We start from the raw sequence: 21,527 nt of genomic DNA on the forward strand, positions 1-21,527 counted from the left end.
CGATCGAGTAGGTGAAGGTCATAAGCACGTACAAAAAATTACCTGGGTTACTCGATCGAATAAGGGGCACTCGATCGAGTAACAAGAGGTGCACTCGATCGAGTACCCTACGCATTTCTCAGCACTATCCAATTTTCTTAAAACGGTCATATCTCACTCGTTTCTTGGTCATTTTGGGCGTGTGACCTATCTCGTAAAAGAACAAGCAACCACCTCCAAGTGGTATCACATCAAAATCATATATGAATCTCAAGTTGTAACAATTTAAAGACAACTTCGCTGTAATCGGACAACATAACTATTTGATTCTAACTTCCAAACAACTTAAATAACAACAAAGTAAACAAAAACAACTCAATGCTCATAAAACCAGTATCCCTAACCACATGTTACTATTTTCAAAAGCCAAGCCACAACATCCATCATGCACATACATTATTCAACTTACCAATCATGTACTACCCGCTCGCTTTTATTCCATAACTTTTCGTAACAATATATATATATATACTAGTTGTTGTATCGCGCGCGAAATACCCCAAGATATTATTATTCGCGACTTGTTTGTTTAGTGGTTTATTTAGCTTGTTCAAACTTAGTAAGCGTGACATAAAGGAACAATATAATTGCAGGCCAAACGAACACAATTGCTTATTTTACCAAGGATTATAACCCCCTTAATCTCACGAGAAAAACATGAGTTATAACAAACTAAATCCAATAAATGAAAATTGTATTTACATCTATCCAAAAACATATTAAATTTAATTTTTCCATCAAACATGTAATAATAAGTGTCTTTTCCTTTTGCTATGTAGGCTGAGCTGAAGACGCCGAGCATAACTCCTCTGTAGATATAAAAAGATATACATAACAGAAGAATTAGTGTGTGCAAGAAAAAAATATTGAAACCACAAAAATATAGCAAAACCACAATATGTGCATATCCAGTTGAGCTTGCCTTTCAATTAGTGGCGTTAATGAACAAAGAGAGAGTTAACGGCCATTATAGTCGAGGAATCAAAAGTTGGAATGTTTGATCACATTCCATACCTTTAGAGGACTAACGCTAAAATTAAGCTAACTTTACCGCACTAAACTATCAAAAGTGTTCTAAAAAAATTCAAGCATCTTATCTTCTGTAAGACAGATTTAAGTAAAACCATAAATAAGGTTGCAAATACCTTAACAAAATCAAGGCAAGTGTCCAGTCTTTCTAATCCTAGTAGGTAAAAAAATTGCTCAATCAACTAAACTTAATTAGAGTGCTCTCCTCGGCCTTACTATAACCTTGATGTAATACTCAAAGGCTTACTGGTTCGGTAAGATCTTATTAACTAGCAACAACAACAACAACATCAGAGCCTTAATCCCAAAATGATTTGGGGTCGGCTGACATGAATCATCTTTTCGAACCGTCCATGGGTGAACGCACGCCTCAAAATGCGAATAAAAAAGGGAAGATGAAAAACAAAAAGGAAGAACGAAAATGTAATGGAAAGTCAAGGTGAACTTAGGGGTTTTAAAATAGAATTCCGTCTTTCTTTTATAAAAACTTAAAATTTAAATCGAGAGAAAAGATTAAAACGATTTTTAAAAACTGAAACAGAGGTAAGGATCCGGAATGAACCAGATAAAATCTATAAGAAAGTGGTTGGTGAAAAAGTGTAATAAAGAGGAGAAAAATAAATAAATTACTTTCTTTAAATTAAATAAAAAAACACAAAAATAGTGTAGTGTATATTTACTCATGATGGGAATAAGTCAGAATTAATAATTACCTGTACCAAGAATTTCACAAACTGGTATAAGACTTAAAAATGACAGCAGTGCATGCTACCGAGTATTTAACAAGGAGGATGTTCTGAGTTCAAAGGCATTTGTGCCTCACCCTCCCTCTCTTTCTCTCCTTCCTCTAGTTTCATATCTCTTTCGCTTTTATTCACCTATTTCATCTTTCTCCCTCCCTCACTCTCCTTCACTTTTGTTCACTTAATCACCCTTCCAGAGTTCCATACTTCCATATATCTACCCTCTTTCCTCTCCCCCTCTCCTTTCTCCCTGATCCCCTTCTCTATTCCTCCCTTTATTTCTACTTTGAGATGCTTTACTATTATCTTAATATGTAATACCCCAAGGCCCAAGGCTCCACAGTTCCATATCTTTTTCGCTAATGTCCACATGTTCATACTTTTCCCCTCTCTCCCTCTCCCTATCTCCCTGTTGTTTTCACATATTCATCGCTTTTGTCTCCCTCCCTCCCCCCTCTTTTGATCACATATTCATCCTTTATCCCTCCCACGCTCCTTCATTCATCTCACGTACACCAGTCAATTAATACATCATCAGTTCGTTGGATGTGCAAATATGGAGATAACTTATGTTTCGCTGCATGTGCAAATATACATTAAAAACTTGTACAAAGGTTAAAACAGGCGGGCTGAAATAACTTGTGTTCGTTGGATGTGCAAATACACCAAAAGTTGGAATAAGATTGTTGATTCCCTACCAAGCCCCTTTCAGTTTTTAAAACCAACACTCTCGCTCTCCCCTAGTCTCACTCACATCTGTTAAAACTAACAACGTAAAGGCCTCTATCCCTGCCCCCTCTATATCTTTCTCTCATGTGTATTTGTTAAAAAAAGTTAACATACTGGCTTCTTCCCCACTCCCTCTCTCGTGTATATTGTTAAAACTAACAGTATAAAGGCCTTTCTGGCTTTTTCCTTTTCCTTCTCCCACTCCTTACATCTGTCTTTCTTTCTCTCCAGCTTAACAGTAAAACTGTCCGCTGAAGAAGACGCTCATACAGAAAACAAGTGTCATAACTTCATAAAAGATAGAATAACTATTTTAGCGGGTCAAGATTGAACCTGCACGTGGCACTTCCAGGACCTAATTCACCAGCCCCTGAACTGGCAACATCCAGAATCTGTTTTCCTGGTGGGTGTCTTGTATAGCGCTTTAAATTTTTACCATCTTGACATGATTCCCATTAACTTTCTATTAATCCCTTGTAGTAGGGTAAAGTCACCTATGTCCAGAATAAATAGAAGGAAAATGCTATCAATATATGAGGAAAAGAGGAACCTTTGAGAAAATGCAGGTCGTATGGGGCGGGGCAACTGTGGCTTAACACAACTTTTTAGCTAAAGTTCACCGGCTAGCAAGAGCGAAAATTAATACAAGAAAGCGATGATATTATTATTAGCAGTAGTACAATTAATAAGTATGCAAAGAAATAGTAATAAGAAAATGTTGTAACTAAAAAGATAGAAGTTAAGTCCAAGAAAAAGATAGTGAGATACCTTGTTGAAAACCTCAAAAGAAATTAATACATTGTTTTTATTTACATATATTTACTTGCCTGGTTAAAGTTTGCTGCCTCCTAATACTCACCTATGATGAAAGTAATATTTCAATGATAAAACACAAGAGTCAGTGATGGGTCATGAATTCATCAATGATCATAATAGTTTGTTTCATTCACAAATTCATGTACGACTCTTAATGAGACAAACTTTCTTACCGGTATAGTCATGTGCGGAAAATCAAATACTAATGAGTATCTAGATTAATCACACAAAAACTAATACACATTATACCTTATAGACTATGTTACTCCGACTCTTCTAATTCTCCCATGTACTCATGAGTCATGTCCCGACACTCGACACTCGGATAAGGGTATGACACTTTGACACCTCATTTTAAGTCAAACTATGCATATTTTTTATAAAAATGACCGAGACCGACACTTGGAGACACACCTGGTTGGATACTTCTTAACGAGCCTGAGCAACATAGCTTATAGGTTAATAGCCTAGTTTTAAGATCTTCGTAATCATATGAACTTGTAGTTCTCTACATAAACATCGTATCATGGGCATGTACAAGCGGCAAGCAAAAGCAAGTATTTAATCATCCACTTTTCACTAAAATATATCTCTTCCACATCAAAGACAACGAAACTACCACAGATCCTCAAAATAAGAAACGTTACTTTCAACCTTTCATAATATCTAGATCATTGCATGGTCCTTTCTGAAACCCAAGGCACCCGCTAATTAAAAATCAGAAACATATTTATTTTTGTCCTAAGCAAATACAAATTCACTACAACTTATTACCTTTCAATCAACAATTTTGGTAACAACACATCAAGCATCAAGCCTAATTGGCACCACAAAATTCAGTTGAAGACTAATATTAAGGATCATATTCGTGAACGAACATGGACCATGATTTCCAAAATGGTTCAAGATAGCCTAACATAAACTCTAATACGACCATGAATAAGAGGTTAGCAAGACCAGTACATGCTGAAGTCGTAAACGCATATCAACTACCCTCGAATTTATGCTATGATTCTCCTACATCAAAATCGAACCTTTGTATCACTAAAATTGTGTCATTTTCTAGCTAGGATGATTTAAGGAAAACCGGGTTGTGGATCATGGTTGAGATTTTTTCCTCGCGTCTGATTCGGGTTTACAAGGTCCAGCTGAATATGACAACTCCCAAGTGTAATCATCTCTTAAGTGATTATCAGTCTATATTGACAATACTATTTCTTAGTTCCACTATTTTTCGGATATGTTCTCCTTCTCCTATGGTTGAAAACGAATACTTTAAACTTACAAAATTATTTACATCCGGAGGCGACTTTGACAGTAGAACATGATCAAGTTCTTGAGCAAGAATATCATACTAATTTTTGAATAATGGTTGTGAAATAATATAAAAGACAAGTTGAATCAGAGTGAACCACTTGTAGTGTTATGTAAGTAAGGAATTACGTAACTTAACTCTTTTTTGATATTTTGTATTAATAGCTTAACTGGGAGCAGGGGATGGAATAGAAGAGATTAGGCAAATGAAAGATTGTTGATAGTTGATTTTGAAATTAAAGGTAGTAATGCCTGTGAATTAAGGGAAGCAATGCCTTAAAAACTTTATGTGTTCAGCTTCCATAAGCCTGCGAAGGAGATAGGATTGAGAGAAGTTTCTTGCATAAGATGAACACAGAGCCATCATTGATAACAATAATGAGACGACATGTGACTTCTACCTCATAAATCTTATTAAAATTCATAAAACATAAATTACAAATATGTAACAATGTTATGAAGTTTAAACTTTAAAAGCTTCAGAAGCTCACCAAGATAGATTAATGGAAATGACATTTATGGCTAGCTAAAATTAGAAACCATGCACCTATGATGTCATTTGTGTATAACTACTTATTTATGGCTAATCAAATCTAAACCCAATTTAATTCCAGAAATTTATCAGTGGCGTAAGAAATAATTAAAACCAGAAATAAAACGTAAATCAATAGACATAAATGGAATGTAAACCAATAGACATAAATTGAATGTAAACCAATAGAACAACTTAGATGAATACCTGATAGATTGTGTGTCCCCCCTTTCAATCTTGTGCACAACTTGGTATGTACCCACCTTGAACAATAAGAAATGAACATGGCGTCAGTAAGAACACATTAACGTTGTAGATCACAAGTACTATTAACATTGACAAATAGTATAGCAGTAAATTAAATTAGTTACCAATCTCATGCCGCTAAGTTATCATGTGACTTCCATCCCATAATTCCTATTAACTCTAACGATAATCAGGATTCTTTACTAACTTCTTTTGATGATTTCTTCTAATTAACATTCAAAACTTTTCAATCAATTCTCATTTACAAATCAATTTAAACCTTATTATTTATAAATAAATTAACAAGCAACAAAGCTGCAAATTTCTTAATCCAGCAGCAATACGAACCATAATAACATCATACTAAGGATACCCAGGTAATCATTAATTCAATTTGGAGAGCATGAATCAATAGCATCTCGAAAACCCTAATTACCATGGCAGAAAGGAAATATAATGTAAAAAAAAAAAAAAACAGAAAAGGAAAAAGAGTGGGAAGATCAGTTAGCATACCTTGATTAATTGCTAAGGAGAATAAGGATTTCTGCAAGTGGGCATGATTGTAATGAGAAGAGTGTTTGTAATGCAGGTGGTAATGAGAAGGCCAAACTGGATCCATTTGTATAAAGGCCCAGCCTGTAAAACCCAGTAGCGCAAACAAAGCCCAGAGAAGTTAGTCAGTTTAAGGAAAACAAACACGCCAAAACGACAGAGTTTGTGTCGTTTTGAACTGTTCATATGAACAGTGTACTCCCTTGGGGACTTTTAGAATATACTAGTTGTTGTATGGCGCGCTTCGCGCGCCATACCCCAAGATAGTTATATAAGCGTAGTTTTATTATTTGAGCTTAGCGAGGCCACGAAAACCACTCCAAGAACCACTTGCAATTGAGATTGCCTTTAGTGCAACTATCCGTAAAAAAGTGTTCAAACGTAATTTTGGGGTCAAAATCATTCCAAAATCCCAATATGTTATTATCTATATTATTATTATTGTGGTTGTTTGCCTAGCGTTTTATTTCAACTTGATCATATTTTGCAACAACAAAATTTGTTTGAAGTTAGTAAAAATTTTTTTGTTGAAATGCCAGAATTATAGAATAAAGAATGCAACTTTGCTATCCTACATTCCTGCTGCCAGTTGATGCTACTACTGATACTGAGAAGCTTCATTTGGATTGCATATCTTCTTAATCCATCACTTATCTCTTACACACAACCCATTCATGATTCATAGAATCTTGCCCCTTCTCAGTCCATTTCAGTTTCAGTTCAGTAACTGAACTTTCTGAGCCACTACGCAAGGTCTGTCCAGTTTGTACTCGGCCCTGCACCAGTTTCTATGAAACCAAAACTGGTAGATGCTTGCATTAATCGTGGTTCTAATCACATTCCTCCCAAGGAAGGAGCCTCTGCTCCTTAATACCCATTCAAGTGTATTATTTTTTTCAACAATGTGACTCTACTGTACTTAAAAACTGGTAGAACACCATTAGTAGTTAGAAACTGGTAGACCACCAGTTCGTAATAGGAAAAAACGTCGATGTAAGCACATAATAATCAAATTGTTGTTTTTAACAAGGATTCGAACTCAATCTCATGAGATAGCAAAGAGTTCCCAAATTCAAGAGAAACCTAATACGTGATCAATCAAATATGCTGAAGTATTTTGCCATCTAAGCATACAGAAGAAAAGAAACAAATGAATTAAGTTGTTAAGTGAAAAATATATGACACGTGATCCTTTTCTAAAAATTCGAATCACTCGACCACACCACAATTAGTTGTCTTTTGACATTTCCTCCCAATTGTCAGCTGAAAAAACTTCAATTCTGCCCATTCTTCCAGGAGGCGCTCCAGTTGACATGCTCATCCGAAACAGGCTACACTGTTCTTGTCAATACCAATAGGGACATCTCCTTTTAACACCACTCCTTTTTTCCTCACAAATTAAGAGGTTGCTGACAACTGCAAGAACATTTATACATGAGATAGCTAGATCCAATTGTAGCTAACATTCTATCAAGCAAAATTCAAGCCTTCTAGCTAAGGTGTGACTCACGTCTACATAAAGATAGAGGCACTCACCATCAATGGATTCACGAAGCACCTATAGATAAAACACGGACAAATATCATTTCTTTTTATTCTAGCATTGTTCTCCTAAAACTCTAAAAGGAGGGGGGTTCTACACTTCCTTAACCCCATTTTGGTACTTAGTATTTGTATTGTCTAGAAGAACACATATCGAGACTTAAACACAGAACAAATACAGAAGATTTAGATCAACCAATGATCAAATGATTGGTACCTTGGGTTTTGACTTTGATACTTGGCTGAACACTGGTCAGATTGAACATCTTCAACAACAGACTTACCCACACGAGGTTTCTGGTAAAGCTTTCTAAAAAGCGGATTCATCTGCTTATAATGTCAAAATGTAAAAGAAGACATTATTTAGAAATAATGCACCAATACAGTTATTGTGATTGATTGTCCTATATGATAGCCTAAGACATTATATTTCAAACCTCGAAAATCAAAACGCAAATTGCTGGCACAAAAATGTTTCAGCTAGGTTCCACTTTTCAGTACAAGTATGAGATCAGACAGGTCAGAACTGCCACAAAATAAGTGTCAGTGTGTGTGAACTACATTATTGAAAGCAAAAAAGAAGCAACACACGTTTACGTATTGGCAACCAACTCGAACTTCTTTGCTACACAACGGAAAAGAAGTATAAGAAGCTATGCTACCTGCGACATGTGTTAAAAGTAATTACAGGATTCGCTTTCAGGCACTCGCAACCAACAGAACCCTATCAAGAATATAGTCCCACCCGAACAAAAATTGCTTAGTACTTACATCTGATGTTGCAACAACTTCTAGATAAAAAAAAAAACAGAGAACACATTTGCCTTAAGACCTTGCATCTTTGTTCTCTTGGTCCTAATTATGAAACGTTAATAGAGGGTTAACAGCAAGAAATGCCTTTAATGAGGTACATTCTTCAACCTAATTATGAAAAGTTAGAGTTATTGAATCGCCATCAAACGCCACACAAGGAAGACACGTATGTGAAAAAAAAAAATGTATTGCCTGTATTTGATATACTTTCTTCAAAACCTTCTTCACCGCCATTGTCGTCCTCATCGTCAATATATTCTTCTCTGATTTCCACAAGACCCTCCTGTGTTTCGTAAAGGGAGACTAAATAAACATGTAATATTTGACATGAAAAACAATGACTAAGAACTAAGAAGTAATTCAAGAGCATGGATACCTTCATCGACTGTCTTGTCAAAAAATGAAGCCTCGATTTTGAGATCTTCAGTCACAAATATAAGTGAATAGACTTCAGAATCCAACATATATCCTCTTCTCTTAAGAATCTAGATGGTTTGTTTGGCTGCTCATTCGGCAAAATAGCCCTCACTTGAGAGAACCTAAGATCCATTAAAACATCATTCTATCAGAATGCCCGTGGTTGTGAAGTCCATTCTACGAATACAAGAATAATATTAAGGTCATAGTTAAGTTAAAAACAAAGACCAGCTATATACACTACCAAAATATACCTTACTCATGGCAAAAATAATTCTCGCAATTTAAAAAATCACCATTGTTGAAATAGTGTGCAAACAAAGTTGAACCGCAGTATACCTTTTCCAGAGTTGATTATGTTACCACACGAAGACAACGACATCCTTCAAAAGTTCAAATAGTTGTTTACACCAAATCTAGCATTTCTCGGTCACAGGTTATTATTAAACCGTCAACCAAACGGCCGAGCCAGGAAGACGGATACACAAAATCCTAACTTATGAGTAAGTGAAACTCACAGGAGCCTGCTCACCTTCCCTAAGTTCAGACTACTTTACTTTGTTTGTCAAAAACCCAAAATGTGATTCTACTCATCGCATAGGCTACTAAATTCATTGTGATATTGCTAATGATTTGAGAAGCGACATACTTACATAATTAGCCATCTTTTAAAAGGTACTGTAAATTTATGCAAGATGCAGCTGAGCCCGACGACTAAATTTAAAACAATAATCTGAAAATAATTTAACCAATTAACAAAGAAGGCAGGTGCCAGGATAATATAGAAATGTCACAGAGAAATATAACGACTAAATTTAAAAACAATAATGACACATCTATTTATATGACATGCCTTTCATCTGATGCCCCATCTTTGTATGGTTATCTGAAATAATAATATGAGAGGAGATGCTTTGCCTTTGAAACAAAACACTCCCATCTTTATATGGTTATCTGAACTCATGTATGCGGAGAAAATGGGAGTTTTGTTTTTCTACTTCTTTGAGAAGTACTCAATAACGATAAGGGCGATTATTTCATACATTATAGATTGCAGGGGAACAAGCGGGTCCAAAATTATTAGTTTCTCCTCAAAAAAGCAAAAAGTACCTGAAGTTGCTAAGTGAATTGCTTCTTTGAAGATGTCACCACGAAAAAATTGCAATAACTATCGATAAGGTAACCGTTATGCCATACATTATAAACCCTGCAGAGCAAATAAATCAAACCCTGTAATCAGAGCATGATAGTGGCATACGGCCACATCCACATAAAACTGTTGGGTTATAATTAAAATCAAAACATTAAGAAGACAATAATCATCCTTTGTTTAGCTAAAACATGTTGGATCATAAGGTAGCAAGTAAAACTTAATGAGAAAAACTCAAGTCACATTAAAATTTTGAAACTAATAGCTACTCATCAATTAGAACCTAAAATGAAAACAACAAAATAAACTAAGATCCACAAGACGATCTCTCTGAAGCCATGAATCATCAACAAGAAGAATTCCAAATAAACGCAACAAAAAAAGGCTTTACTCATACCAAATTAAGGGGACAACCCTAAACCTATATTGTTATTCATTTCATCCCTTTACGCTACTTGTGATCAGCGAGATCAACTTGGGTAGATAGTAAAAATTGGAAAATGCAACTTGAGAGATGCTTGTCATTATAGGGATCGAAAAACCACAATTAAACAGATTTGGGCAATCAAAATCAAACAAACCCATAAAAAAGGCAATCAAAAACCTAAGCTTTACACAAACAGTCAACAAAAACTAATTCAAATGAGATTTCTGATGAAAATGTTACCTTTTTGCGCAACACCATATTTTTAGGGTAACTCTTGTATGATCTGATCCGACGTTGGCCGATGGTTCAAAATGATGATCATCAACTAAAACACAATGTAAGATCATCCATCAAATTAGAAAGCATTAAAATAACAACTCTAAAGCCATCATTCATAAAAAAATGAACGCAACAAAAATACAGAAGGATAAAGAAAATCAGTAGCAGCTTATATGAGAAGGTGAAAAGGGATATGAAGGATGATTGAGAAAGAGAAAGGAAAGGGAAAGGATGAATTGAGAGAAAAGCAAAGGTGAAGTGATAGAGAGAAGGACGATGATCGGAATACAGTGAAGTCCAAGTGATTGAGCTATTGAGGTAAGACTTAAAGAGGCAGTGATGCACAGTAATAGGAAAACAAAATAAATGAGAGGTCTCTAAACGCTGCGTTTTCAATTGAAAAGAGGTGAAGTGCCGCTCCTCGTTACTGTTCATTATGAACAGTAACATAGCTTAGCCACTTTTTTGTAAGGGGGATAGAAGTATAAGAAGCTACACAACTCGAACTTCTTTGCTACACAACGGAAAAGAAGTATAAGAAGCTATGCTACCTGCGACATGTGTTAAAAGTAATTACAGGATTCGCTTTCAGGCACTCGCAACCAACAGAACCCTATCAAGAATATAGTCCCACCCGAACAAAAATTGCTTAGTACTTACATCTGATGTTGCAACAACTTCTAGATAAAAAAAAAAACAGAGAACACATTTGCCTTAAGACCTTGCATCTTTGTTCTCTTGGTCCTAATTATGAAACGTTAATAGAGGGTTAACAGCAAGAAATGCCTTTAATGAGGTACATTCTTCAACCTAATTATGAAAAGTTAGAGTTATTGAATCGCCATCAAACGCCACACAAGGAAGACACGTATGTGAAAAAAAAAAATGTATTGCCTGTATTTGATATACTTTCTTCAAAACCTTCTTCACCGCCATTGTCGTCCTCATCGTCAATATATTCTTCTCTGATTTCCACAAGACCCTCCTGTGTTTCGTAAAGGGAGACTAAATAAACATGTAATATTTGACATGAAAAACAATGACTAAGAACTAAGAAGTAATTCAAGAGCATGGATACCTTCATCGACTGTCTTGTCAAAAAATGAAGCCTCGATTTTGAGATCTTCAGTCACAAATATAAGTGAATAGACTTTTAATCCAACATATATCCTCTTCTCTTAAGAATCTAGATGGTTTGTTTGGCTGCTCATTCGGCAAAATAGCCCTCACTTGAGAGAACCTAAGATCCATTAAAACATCATTCTATCAGAATGCCCGTGGTTGTGAAGTCCATTCTACGAATACAAGAATAATATTAAGGTCATAGTTAAGTTAAAAACAAAGACCAGCTATATACACTACCAAAATATACCTTACTCATGGCAAAAATAATTCTCGCAATTTAAAAAATCACCATTGTTGAAATAGTGTGCAAACAAAGTTGAACCGCAGTATACCTTTTCCAGAGTTGATTATGTTACCACACGAAGACAACGACATCCTTCAAAAGTTCAAATAGTTGTTTACACCAAATCTAGCATTTCTCGGTCACAGGTTATTATTAAACCGTCAACCAAACGGCCGAGCCAGGAAGACGGATACACAAAATCCTAACTTATGAGTAAGTGAAACTCACAGGAGCCTGCTCACCTTCCCTAAGTTCAGACTACTTTACTTTGTTTGTCAAAAACCCAAAATGTGATTCTACTCATCGCATAGGCTACTAAATTCATTGTGATATTGCTAATGATTTGAGAAGCGACATACTTACATAATTAGCCATCTTTTAAAAGGTACTGTAAATTTATGCAAGATGCAGCTGAGCCGACGACTAAATTTAAAACAATAATCTGAAAATAATTTAACCAATTAACAAAGAAGGCAGGTGCCAGGATAATATAGAAATGTCACAGAGAAATATAACGACTAAATTTAAAAACAATAATGACACATCTATTTATATGACATGCCTTTCATCTGATGCCCCATCTTTGTATGGTTATCTGAAATAATAATATGAGAGGAGATGCTTTGCACTGAAACAAAACACTCCCATCTTTATATGGTTATCTGAACTCATGTATGCGGAGAAAATGGGAGTTTTGTTTTTCTACTTCTTTGAGAAGTACTCAATAACGATAAGGGCGATTATTTCATACATTATAGATTGCAGGGGAACAAGCGGGTCCAAAATTATTAGTTTCTCCTCAAAAAAGCAAAAAGTACCTGAAGTTGCTAAGTGAATTGCTTCTTTGAAGATGTCACCACGAAAAAATTGCAATAACTATCGATAAGGTAACCGTTATGCCATACATTATAAACCCTGCAGAGCAAATAAATCAAACCCTGTAATCAGAGCATGATAGTGGCATACGGCCACATCCACATAAAACTGTTGGGTTATAATTAAAATCAAAACATTAAGAAGACAATAATCATCCTTTGTTTAGCTAAAACATGTTGGATCATAAGGTAGCAAGTAAAACTTAATGAGAAAAACTCAAGTCACATTAAAATTTTGAAACTAATAGCTACTCATCAATTAGAACCTAAAATGAAAACAACAAAATAAACTAAGATCCACAAGACGATCTCTCTGAAGCCATGAATCATCAACAAGAAGAATTCCAAATAAACGCAACAAAAAAAGGCTTTACTCATACCAAATTAAGGGGACAACCCTAAACCTATATTGTTATTCATTTCATCCCTTTACGCTACTTGTGATCAGCGAGATCAACTTGGGTAGATAGTAAAAATTGGAAAATGCAACTTGAGAGATGCTTGTCATTATAGGGATCGAAAAACCACAATTAAACAGATTTGGGCAATCAAAATCAAACAAACCCATAAAAAAGGCAATCAAAAACCTAAGCTTTACACAAACAGTCAACAAAAACTAATTCAAATGAGATTTCTGATGAAAATGTTACCTTTTTGCGCAACACCATATTTTTAGGGTAACTCTTGTATGATCTGATCCGACGTTGGCCGATGGTTCAAAATGATGATCATCAACTAAAACACAATGTAAGATCATCCATCAAATTAGAAAGCATTAAAATAACAACTCTAAAGCCATCATTCATAAAAAAATGAACGCAACAAAAATACAGAAGGATAAAGAAAATCAGTAGCAGCTTATATGAGAAGGTGAAAAGGGATATGAAGGATGATTGAGAAAGAGAAAGGAAAGGGAAAGGATGAATTGAGAGAAAAGCAAAGGTGAAGTGATAGAGAGAAGGACGATGATCGGAATACAGTGAAGTCCAAGTGATTGAGCTATTGAGGTAAGACTTAAAGAGGCAAAGTGATGCACAAAGAATAGGAAAACAAAATAAATGAGAGGTCTCTAAACGCTGCGTTTTCAATTGAAAAGAGGTGAAGTGCCGCTCCTCGTTACTGTTCATTATGAACAGTAACATAGCTTAGCCACTTTTTTGTAAGGGGGATAGATATATATATATATATATATATATATATATATGTATGTATGTATGTATGTATGTATGTATGTATGTATGTATGTATGTATACATCAAACGCAAACATTATATTCACATGTTACTAATATAAAAACATTATAAAAATTCACTTCCGTCATATAAACATGCTTAAATCATGAAATCATATTCTTATGCAACATTACTTCACCTTTTTCCACCAAATCATCCATCGTACACTTTATCCAACATATGCATATGAAATAACAATAAACAAGTAGCTTAACCATTAATCACATTACCACATACGATTACTTTCATCCTTTCCACCACATCCTCCATTCAACCACATACCATTCATCCAACAAATTCATATATATATATATACATATTCATCCAACATATGCAATAGAACATTAGTAAACTCATAGCGATCCCATGACACCCCATAGTGACCGATTTAAAGTTGTAGGGAGAGTTCGCGACTTTAAGACATCTCCCAAGTCTTTGCATTAGCTCCTAACAACTCCTACCCGGGTTCTTTTTATTTTGACTCCCTAGATTTATTGGGTTCATTAGTTACAGGTTCCAAAATCGTCGCTCTGATACCATTTTGTAACACCCCCATACACCAAGGTGCCTTACCAAGACCACCTAATGCATGAACGTGCTACCATCTCGGTTACCCGAGGCAATGAATAACAAATAGACCATAAAAGAATGTACTTTAATAGATAAGTTTAAGTGATTACATAATAAAACCAATTGTAAAGTAAAGTAGAACTGTTCTAAAACCAAACTACAACTAAAGTAACAAAAGTATTACGATTACACAGCGGAAGACTACTATCAGACTCGTGGCGACTTCATCCCCTGTTAATCCCGCACGCATCCATATTATACCTGCTAGACAACTGCTCACCACCCCCGAATGGATCACCACAGTTTTTAAAATATTTAAACAGGGTCAATTACTGATTACATAAAAACAATACAATAGATACAATACACAAATCACCCAATCTCCATCACAACTCCACACACCTGACTACACACTAAAGTGTGTAGTCCTGCCAGAATACCCATCGCAACAAGTATTCCACTCCGCCAGTGGGGGACCGCAGCTGTTCCCACCTAAGCCCCGCTCATTCCATCCGAGCGATAACCCATGTTCCTTAATGTGCACATTCCCTCCTGTGGCGGGTTCCACATAGGGCGAATCAAGGGAGTGAAGCCACTCCCGCAAGTGACTCCACTCAGCCGAGGATGCGCCTCGAGAACCACAGACAAACAATCACAACCAACCACATTATACAACAACAATTACCAATCACCAATTCCAACACGATATGAATCAACAACAATAAAAAACCATCTACAACACTATGTAATCAATAACCGAGTAGGGAAACCCTACCTGGAATAGCAATCACCAAGATCATCACAATCAGCTAATCAAAATCGTTCTTCAATGAAATCGCCTCCTATCAAACATACAATCATACAATCAGCATCTAATAAACAAAATACTCCCAGAACCCCCAATTTTACCCAATTAGGGTTTCAACCAAAATTAACGAAACAACATAAAGACTGTAAAAGAATCTTACCCACAACACGACGGTCTCAACGGCGTAAAGAACTCAACGATCCGATGACTCTAGCCCTTAAGATTTGATAGAAATGTTAGAAGCGAAGCTACGTAACTTGTGTTCTCTCGTGAAAAGTTTAGAATGAAGTAAGAATGAAAAAGAAATGACGAAATATGTTTTTATAACCTTCTCGCGTTGCCATCAAAACCCGACAAATAACCCGTAAAAACACACTTACTCGATCGAGTGACCCTTACTCGATCGAGTCCCTAACCTACTCGATCGAGTACCCTTCAGCAGAACACTGTTTCGTAAACCAAACATACTTACTTGACAGAGTAAGCCCCACTCGATAGAGTACCCAACAACACATAAAACCGTAGTATTACACGGGTATTGTATTGATTTATCGGTTGTAGAGAGTTATGTCTAAGGGTGTCACGATTTGGGTTGAGTTTGAGGTTTGCAATCTAAACTACTTAACAATGAAATGTAAACAAATGAAAGCAAAACAAAGCAAGTAAATAGATGGGGTTTTTAAACAATTAATTAAGGCACTAGGGTGTCATGGGGTTATAGGGGAATCATGGTGAAGATCGTACAAACAAGTTTACATAGATGCAAGCAAGTTATTGTTGTAATGGAATCGAGTTAGTTTATGTCTTACAATTCCTAGGAAGATTTGCATCTCGAAGCCGTGTCGGTCAAGACTTTACAACACCTACAAGTCGACTTAGTTTATTCCTATTTAACTATATGCATGGTCTAACAAGCCTTGAGTTAGTTTATATCTTACAAGTCTTGTTGAATGGATAAGAGATTTATGTTAGGTTGTCAATCAAGCATTTCATCAAGCATACCACGTGCATAAGTTGAAACTACAACAAGCAAGCAATCATATGAAAACATATTATATTAAGTATGGATCTACCCCCATGATTAATTCCCCAAGTCCCCCATTAACCCTAGCTAGGAGGCTACTCACTTATAATCATGGTAAACATGCTAATAAGGGTGTGAATCATACTAACAAGGTTAAACATGGTGAATGAGTAAAGCAATAAACATTAATTAAGTAAGGGATAAAAGGAATTGTGCCAACTTAAGATGATCCAAATAATAAGTAAAGAATAATAGAAGAAAACTTGATGAATGATGAGGTGTTGTCAATTCTTCAGTAAAACCCAAATAGTCTTCAAATTACCCAACTAAATCTAAGAACACTTGAATGATTAAGGAAAGATTAATATTTGATTAAGATTGAGTTGTGTAATTACAACTTGATTAATACTAATAAGCTCTACTAAAACTAGATTAGGAATTGGTGTTTAACCCCCTAATGCAATGAGGTATTTATACTAAGTACAAGTATTAGGGTAACTAAGGGCTTAAATGACGATTAAGTCCCTAAGATGAAGATTAACGCCTTGTAAGTCCCTAAGGAGCCTCACGACCTATCCATGTAGGACACTCATACAGCATTGGGAAACACCCATCGTGCCTGTGGGAGGCTCGTGCTAAGCCTTGGGACGCCCGGTCTGCTCTTCAGGACGCTCGGGCTGCTCTTCGGGATGCTCGGGCTGCTCTCGGGACGCCCGGATCATGGGTCAGATTGGCTTCCTCTTCTCTTGACTGCCTCAAGATCCGTGGGGATCATTAAGGTGTCGTGGGGGTCTTCATCATTGCCCATTCTACTTGTTCTATCTACTTAGGCCTTTTTGTATCGGTCTCCTCCTTGTTGCTTGGTCGTTAAATGCGATTAATTTAGCTTCTTTTTTGCTCCACGCACGCAAGGCTAGCGCTCCTTCCCTATGAAGGGCACAAAACCTCAAAGAATATGCAAAGTAGGAAGCTAAAGATACCAAATAACCCTAATACATGCAAGAAAGCATAAGAACGAGGCTAGTTCGGGGACTAAATGTGTGCACATATGAGTCACATCAGATCCTCAAGAAAATGATCGATAATTATCGAGACTGGCCTAGATAGATACCCCGCGTTATGGGGATATCGAACCTCGGTCAGAACATCCACTTGGGCTATTCCTTTCTATCTAACTTACGGAATGGAAGTTGTACCTCCAGTAGAGCTAGAGATCCCATCTCTACTTATTCTACTCGAAAGCCAAATTCCGGAAGCATAGTGGAATAGGGATAGATATGAAGAACTCATCCTCTTGGACGAACAAAGACTACGTGCCTTGCATAATGTTCAAACATATCAAGCACGGATCAGGAGAGCCTTCAACAAGAAATTAAAACCTCGGAACATCAAAGAGGGAGATCTAGTGCTTAAATCTGTTCGAGCTCTTCTACCAGTTGAGCCAAGGGGAAAATTCAAACCTAATTGGGTCGGTCCTTATTTAGTCAAATCCATACTCTTAGGGGTGCGGTTAGAATCACAGACTTAGACGGGAACGAGTTTTCAAATCTGACTAATCTAGACCAACTCAAGCGGTATTACTCTTAGAATAGAACTAAAAACGCGCCACGCAGAACCCACATGCCGCTCTTGCGACACGAAATACATGGCACCAGCCAAACCTCGAGATTCATGCCACCTCGCTCTTGAGTTTTGGCATTTCTATCTATCCTCAGTATCATCAACATAACTTAATTGCATTCTTAAGAGTAAGTAAAGCACCATGCTTTTTCCCTATGTTCATTACAAGCTCTTGCTTTGAGCATTTATTCTTTTACATTTCTATTTTCGAACTACGTTCTGGGTTTGATTTCATTTTCAATGAATACGTAGGCAATTGTTCACATGACACAACCCAATCAATTTCTAATCAAAATGTAAATTGAAGGACATTTGCTTTGGCACTTGGAATTCGAAAGAATAAATAACGGGAGATGATTTTAAGTTCCTAATTGAAAACAATCAGTTTATTCATCTATTAATAATACGCCAAATAATAGATAAATGCTGAAATAAAATGCTAGGCTAGGATTCCAAAAATCCCACCATTTATTACAAACGATAGTTAATTAATAATTTATAATAAGTAATATAAAGACTTAGGCTATCTTTATTCTTCCATCTTCCCTTTGCCTTTGTCATTTTTGTCATACTTCTTATCTCGACCTCAAGGGGGTGCTCTTGCTTTATCTCTGGCCTAATCACCAATGGTCTTGCTCGAGGCCTAATCTTTCCATTTCGATCCACAATCATCTTACCAACAGGAGCATTCTTTGGTTTCTTCTTAGGGCAGACGACTCGGAATCCAGCTTCATCTTCTTCTTCTTCTTCTTCTTCTTCTTCTTCTTCTTCTTCTTCTTCTTCTTCTTCTTCTTCTTCTTCTTCTTCTTCTTCTTCTTCTTCTTCTTCTTCTTCTTCTTCTTCTTCTTCTTCTTCTTCTTCTTCTTCTTCTTCTTCTTCTTCTTCTTCTTCTTCTTCTTCTTCTTCTTCTGTCAAGTATTTCTGGTTCTCTTTCGCCACTTCATGGATCTTGTAGTAAATCGACTCATGCTTCCTCAACTTCTTGCGCTCTTCCAAAGTGCTAGCCTTGAACCAATGCAAATAAGAATATGACACCTGTAATGAACCAACTGGGACAGGCATAAACCTTATGTTCCGTTGAGCCCAGTGCAAAGCCCATTCACGACAAGTCTCAGACGTATGCGCCAAAGCAACCTGCGGAATGGTATCAAGTTAGGGATTTTCTGCCTCATACCAACTTGCCTCATTTGCCTCTCCGGGAAGATATGGACCATGAAATCCAGGCCTGGGATGCGAACAAATCGAGAAGGGTCAAGCGATGATACTCCTGTCAACGCCCTGAGGTGCCACCAAGGGACAATCCATCTGATCAGCGGACCTTCTTCATTCTTTAGTTTGTTCTCCCAAGAGTTTCAAACTCGAGTAAAATCAACCATGTACAGCCTTGTCCTCATCACGATCGATCGTGATCGATATCCAGGCACATCAACTGGGGGCTCGATCAATCGTAGCCTTTCCATAAGCCAAATCTGCAAAAGGAGACAAGTATTAATGTCCATGTCTCTCGAAAAAAAACAACAACAAAAAACGGAAAAAGCAAAAAAGAAAAGGGAATATTAGACGGGAGCATTTTTACTTGTAAGAATAGTACTTCCAAGATACGGGAGCTTACGATTCGTCTTTTCGATTATCCAATCCTAAGATAGTCTCTCCTAATACCAAGCAAGTTGGGCTCTTGCGCAGTTTCATTTGATCAATGATACCTAAAAACCGCGGGTCACCTCTCATTTCCGCGTCAACGTGGCCCTTTAAGACGAAACAATGAAGAAGGAAAAATTCGAAGGCTCTGCGCCTCGCAGCATAAGAGATAGAAGGGTCATCCCTATCTATGAAACAGTCCATAAAGTCGAATATCCATACACCCTTGGAGGTTACAGGACGATCAACTTCACCTTTGGTCAATCCTAGAAGGTCCCTAAATTTATTTTTATACCCTTGAGACCTAGACGGTAAGGCTGGAAGACTTTCCGTATCCCACCCTCCAATTGCTTCAAGTTCTTCGAAAAAAGGACAGATTTCACCTCCAGGAAAGGCGAAAACATGATAATCCGGGTTCCAATATTCAAGACAAGGAACAAGAAACGGTCTTACCACTTTCACTTGTTTAAAACTTATGATTGATCCAAAGACACCCATGTCATACTTCTCCGCGTTTGAGAACTCATTGGTCTATTCCTTGAGTCGGGATTCGAAAGCATTCATATTTCCTTGAAAATATTTTTTGAGAGAAATATTATATTTGATGAGTTATGAAGTAATAGAAGGAAGAATTGTGAGAATAGAAGCTAAACCGAGGCCTCTATTTATACTATTCGGCCTTTCCTAAAATCGCTCAGGAAGAGAACACCTAGGGAAATAACGCAGCAAATGCTGCGCCCTCTGGAAGCACCGCAGCTCTTCCTACGCCTCTTCCCTAGCTCGATTTCCTGCGATTTCCGCGAAGAACCGTCCTAAATCTGTTTTGGGGTTAACTTTCCTATTCATATAAGAATATGTTTTGTGATCTACAGAAATTCTTATTTCCTTACCTTTTTTTATTCCAAATCCGTTGCGAAATCCTATTTCGATACGGGTTCGCTTTTCGAGACGATATCGTCACTTTGCATTTCGTCACAAGCACACTTGCCCATTTTATTTCATATTTATTTTTATTTTGGATGAGTAATTTTGATCCCTAATTCATTTAAAATTTTATAAACTTATTTGCTTTCATTTTTTTTCTATTTTTAAGGGGAAGCACTTCCAATGTCCGTCGCGCGTCGAGTCATTTTTGCTCACTAATGGGGCACTTTTTTTTTCTTTTTTTCGACTTGACCAAGTTATATTTTGTGCTATTTAAGGCCAAAGTTTTATGCTATATGTGTTATGTTTGGTTTTTTCTATGTGAATTTCAGCAGCATGACGGCGTAAACCGTCAAAATGCCAAACCTATTTCCAAGTTAATCTGTAGGTACCAACACATTTTACACTTAGCAAAAGCAAATGGCTCGCAGGCCATGATATATATACAACCAAAACATTCATATGTACAACAGAAATTCGAGCTCATGACCGAAAGCAAAATAAATGTTCAAAAATACAAGTCTAGCCAAGTCGATCAGTTAGACGACACCTCAACTTTGCTACCGTCGCCTCAAGAATGGCAGTGCCGGCATCTCGAACCTTCAGCTCCCTGGACAGGCGGGCCGTCTCCTCGCGTGACTCGTCCAACTCACGCTTTAGTTCATGCTCCCTCTGAAAGAAAGAAAGCCGATAAATGCAAGTACTCCGAAAGTAATTCAAATATTCATGCATATCAAAAAAAAGAAAAGGGATGTTCATACCTGCCGACTCGGGCCGCCCAAAAGAGTCTCCACATCTGT

General features: G+C 36.8%; 3 long non-coding RNA genes across 9 annotated transcripts; all 3 read right to left on the minus strand.

Annotated features, from left to right (window-relative positions):
- Positions 1–701: 701 nt before the first annotated feature.
- Positions 702–6,068, minus strand: LOC141623898 (uncharacterized). The gene is made up of 4 exons (XR_012533712.1): positions 5,962–6,068; positions 5,410–5,465; positions 2,874–3,034; positions 702–848 (listed from the first exon to the last, which is right to left on the minus strand). It is a non-coding gene; the product is annotated as an uncharacterized LOC141623898 (long non-coding RNA).
- A 919-nt stretch (positions 6,069–6,987) lies between these two features.
- On the minus strand, positions 6,988–11,034 carry LOC141623899 (uncharacterized). Of its 7 annotated transcripts, none has more exons than XR_012533718.1 (5): positions 10,795–11,034; positions 10,320–10,428; positions 9,883–9,979; positions 7,760–8,894; positions 6,988–7,416 (listed from the first exon to the last, which is right to left on the minus strand). It is a non-coding gene; the product is annotated as an uncharacterized LOC141623899 (long non-coding RNA). The 7 variants fall into 7 exon arrangements; XR_012533715.1 differs by lacking the exons at positions 10,320–10,428; positions 10,795–11,034 and adding an exon at positions 10,590–10,695 and having other exon boundaries at positions 7,760–8,638; positions 8,732–8,894; XR_012533717.1 differs by lacking the exons at positions 10,320–10,428; positions 10,795–11,034 and adding an exon at positions 10,590–10,695 and having other exon boundaries at positions 7,760–7,869; positions 7,980–8,894.
- A 100-nt stretch (positions 11,035–11,134) lies between these two features.
- LOC141623900 (uncharacterized) lies at positions 11,135–13,667 on the minus strand. The gene is made up of 4 exons (XR_012533720.1): positions 13,562–13,667; positions 12,855–12,951; positions 11,707–11,868; positions 11,135–11,613 (listed from the first exon to the last, which is right to left on the minus strand). It is a non-coding gene; the product is annotated as an uncharacterized LOC141623900 (long non-coding RNA).
- Between the last annotated feature and the right edge of the window lie 7,860 nt (positions 13,668–21,527).

This window comes from Silene latifolia, chromosome X, assembly GCF_048544455.1.
Source record: "Silene latifolia isolate original U9 population chromosome X, ASM4854445v1, whole genome shotgun sequence".
Taxonomy (NCBI): domain Eukaryota; kingdom Viridiplantae; phylum Streptophyta; class Magnoliopsida; order Caryophyllales; family Caryophyllaceae; genus Silene; species Silene latifolia.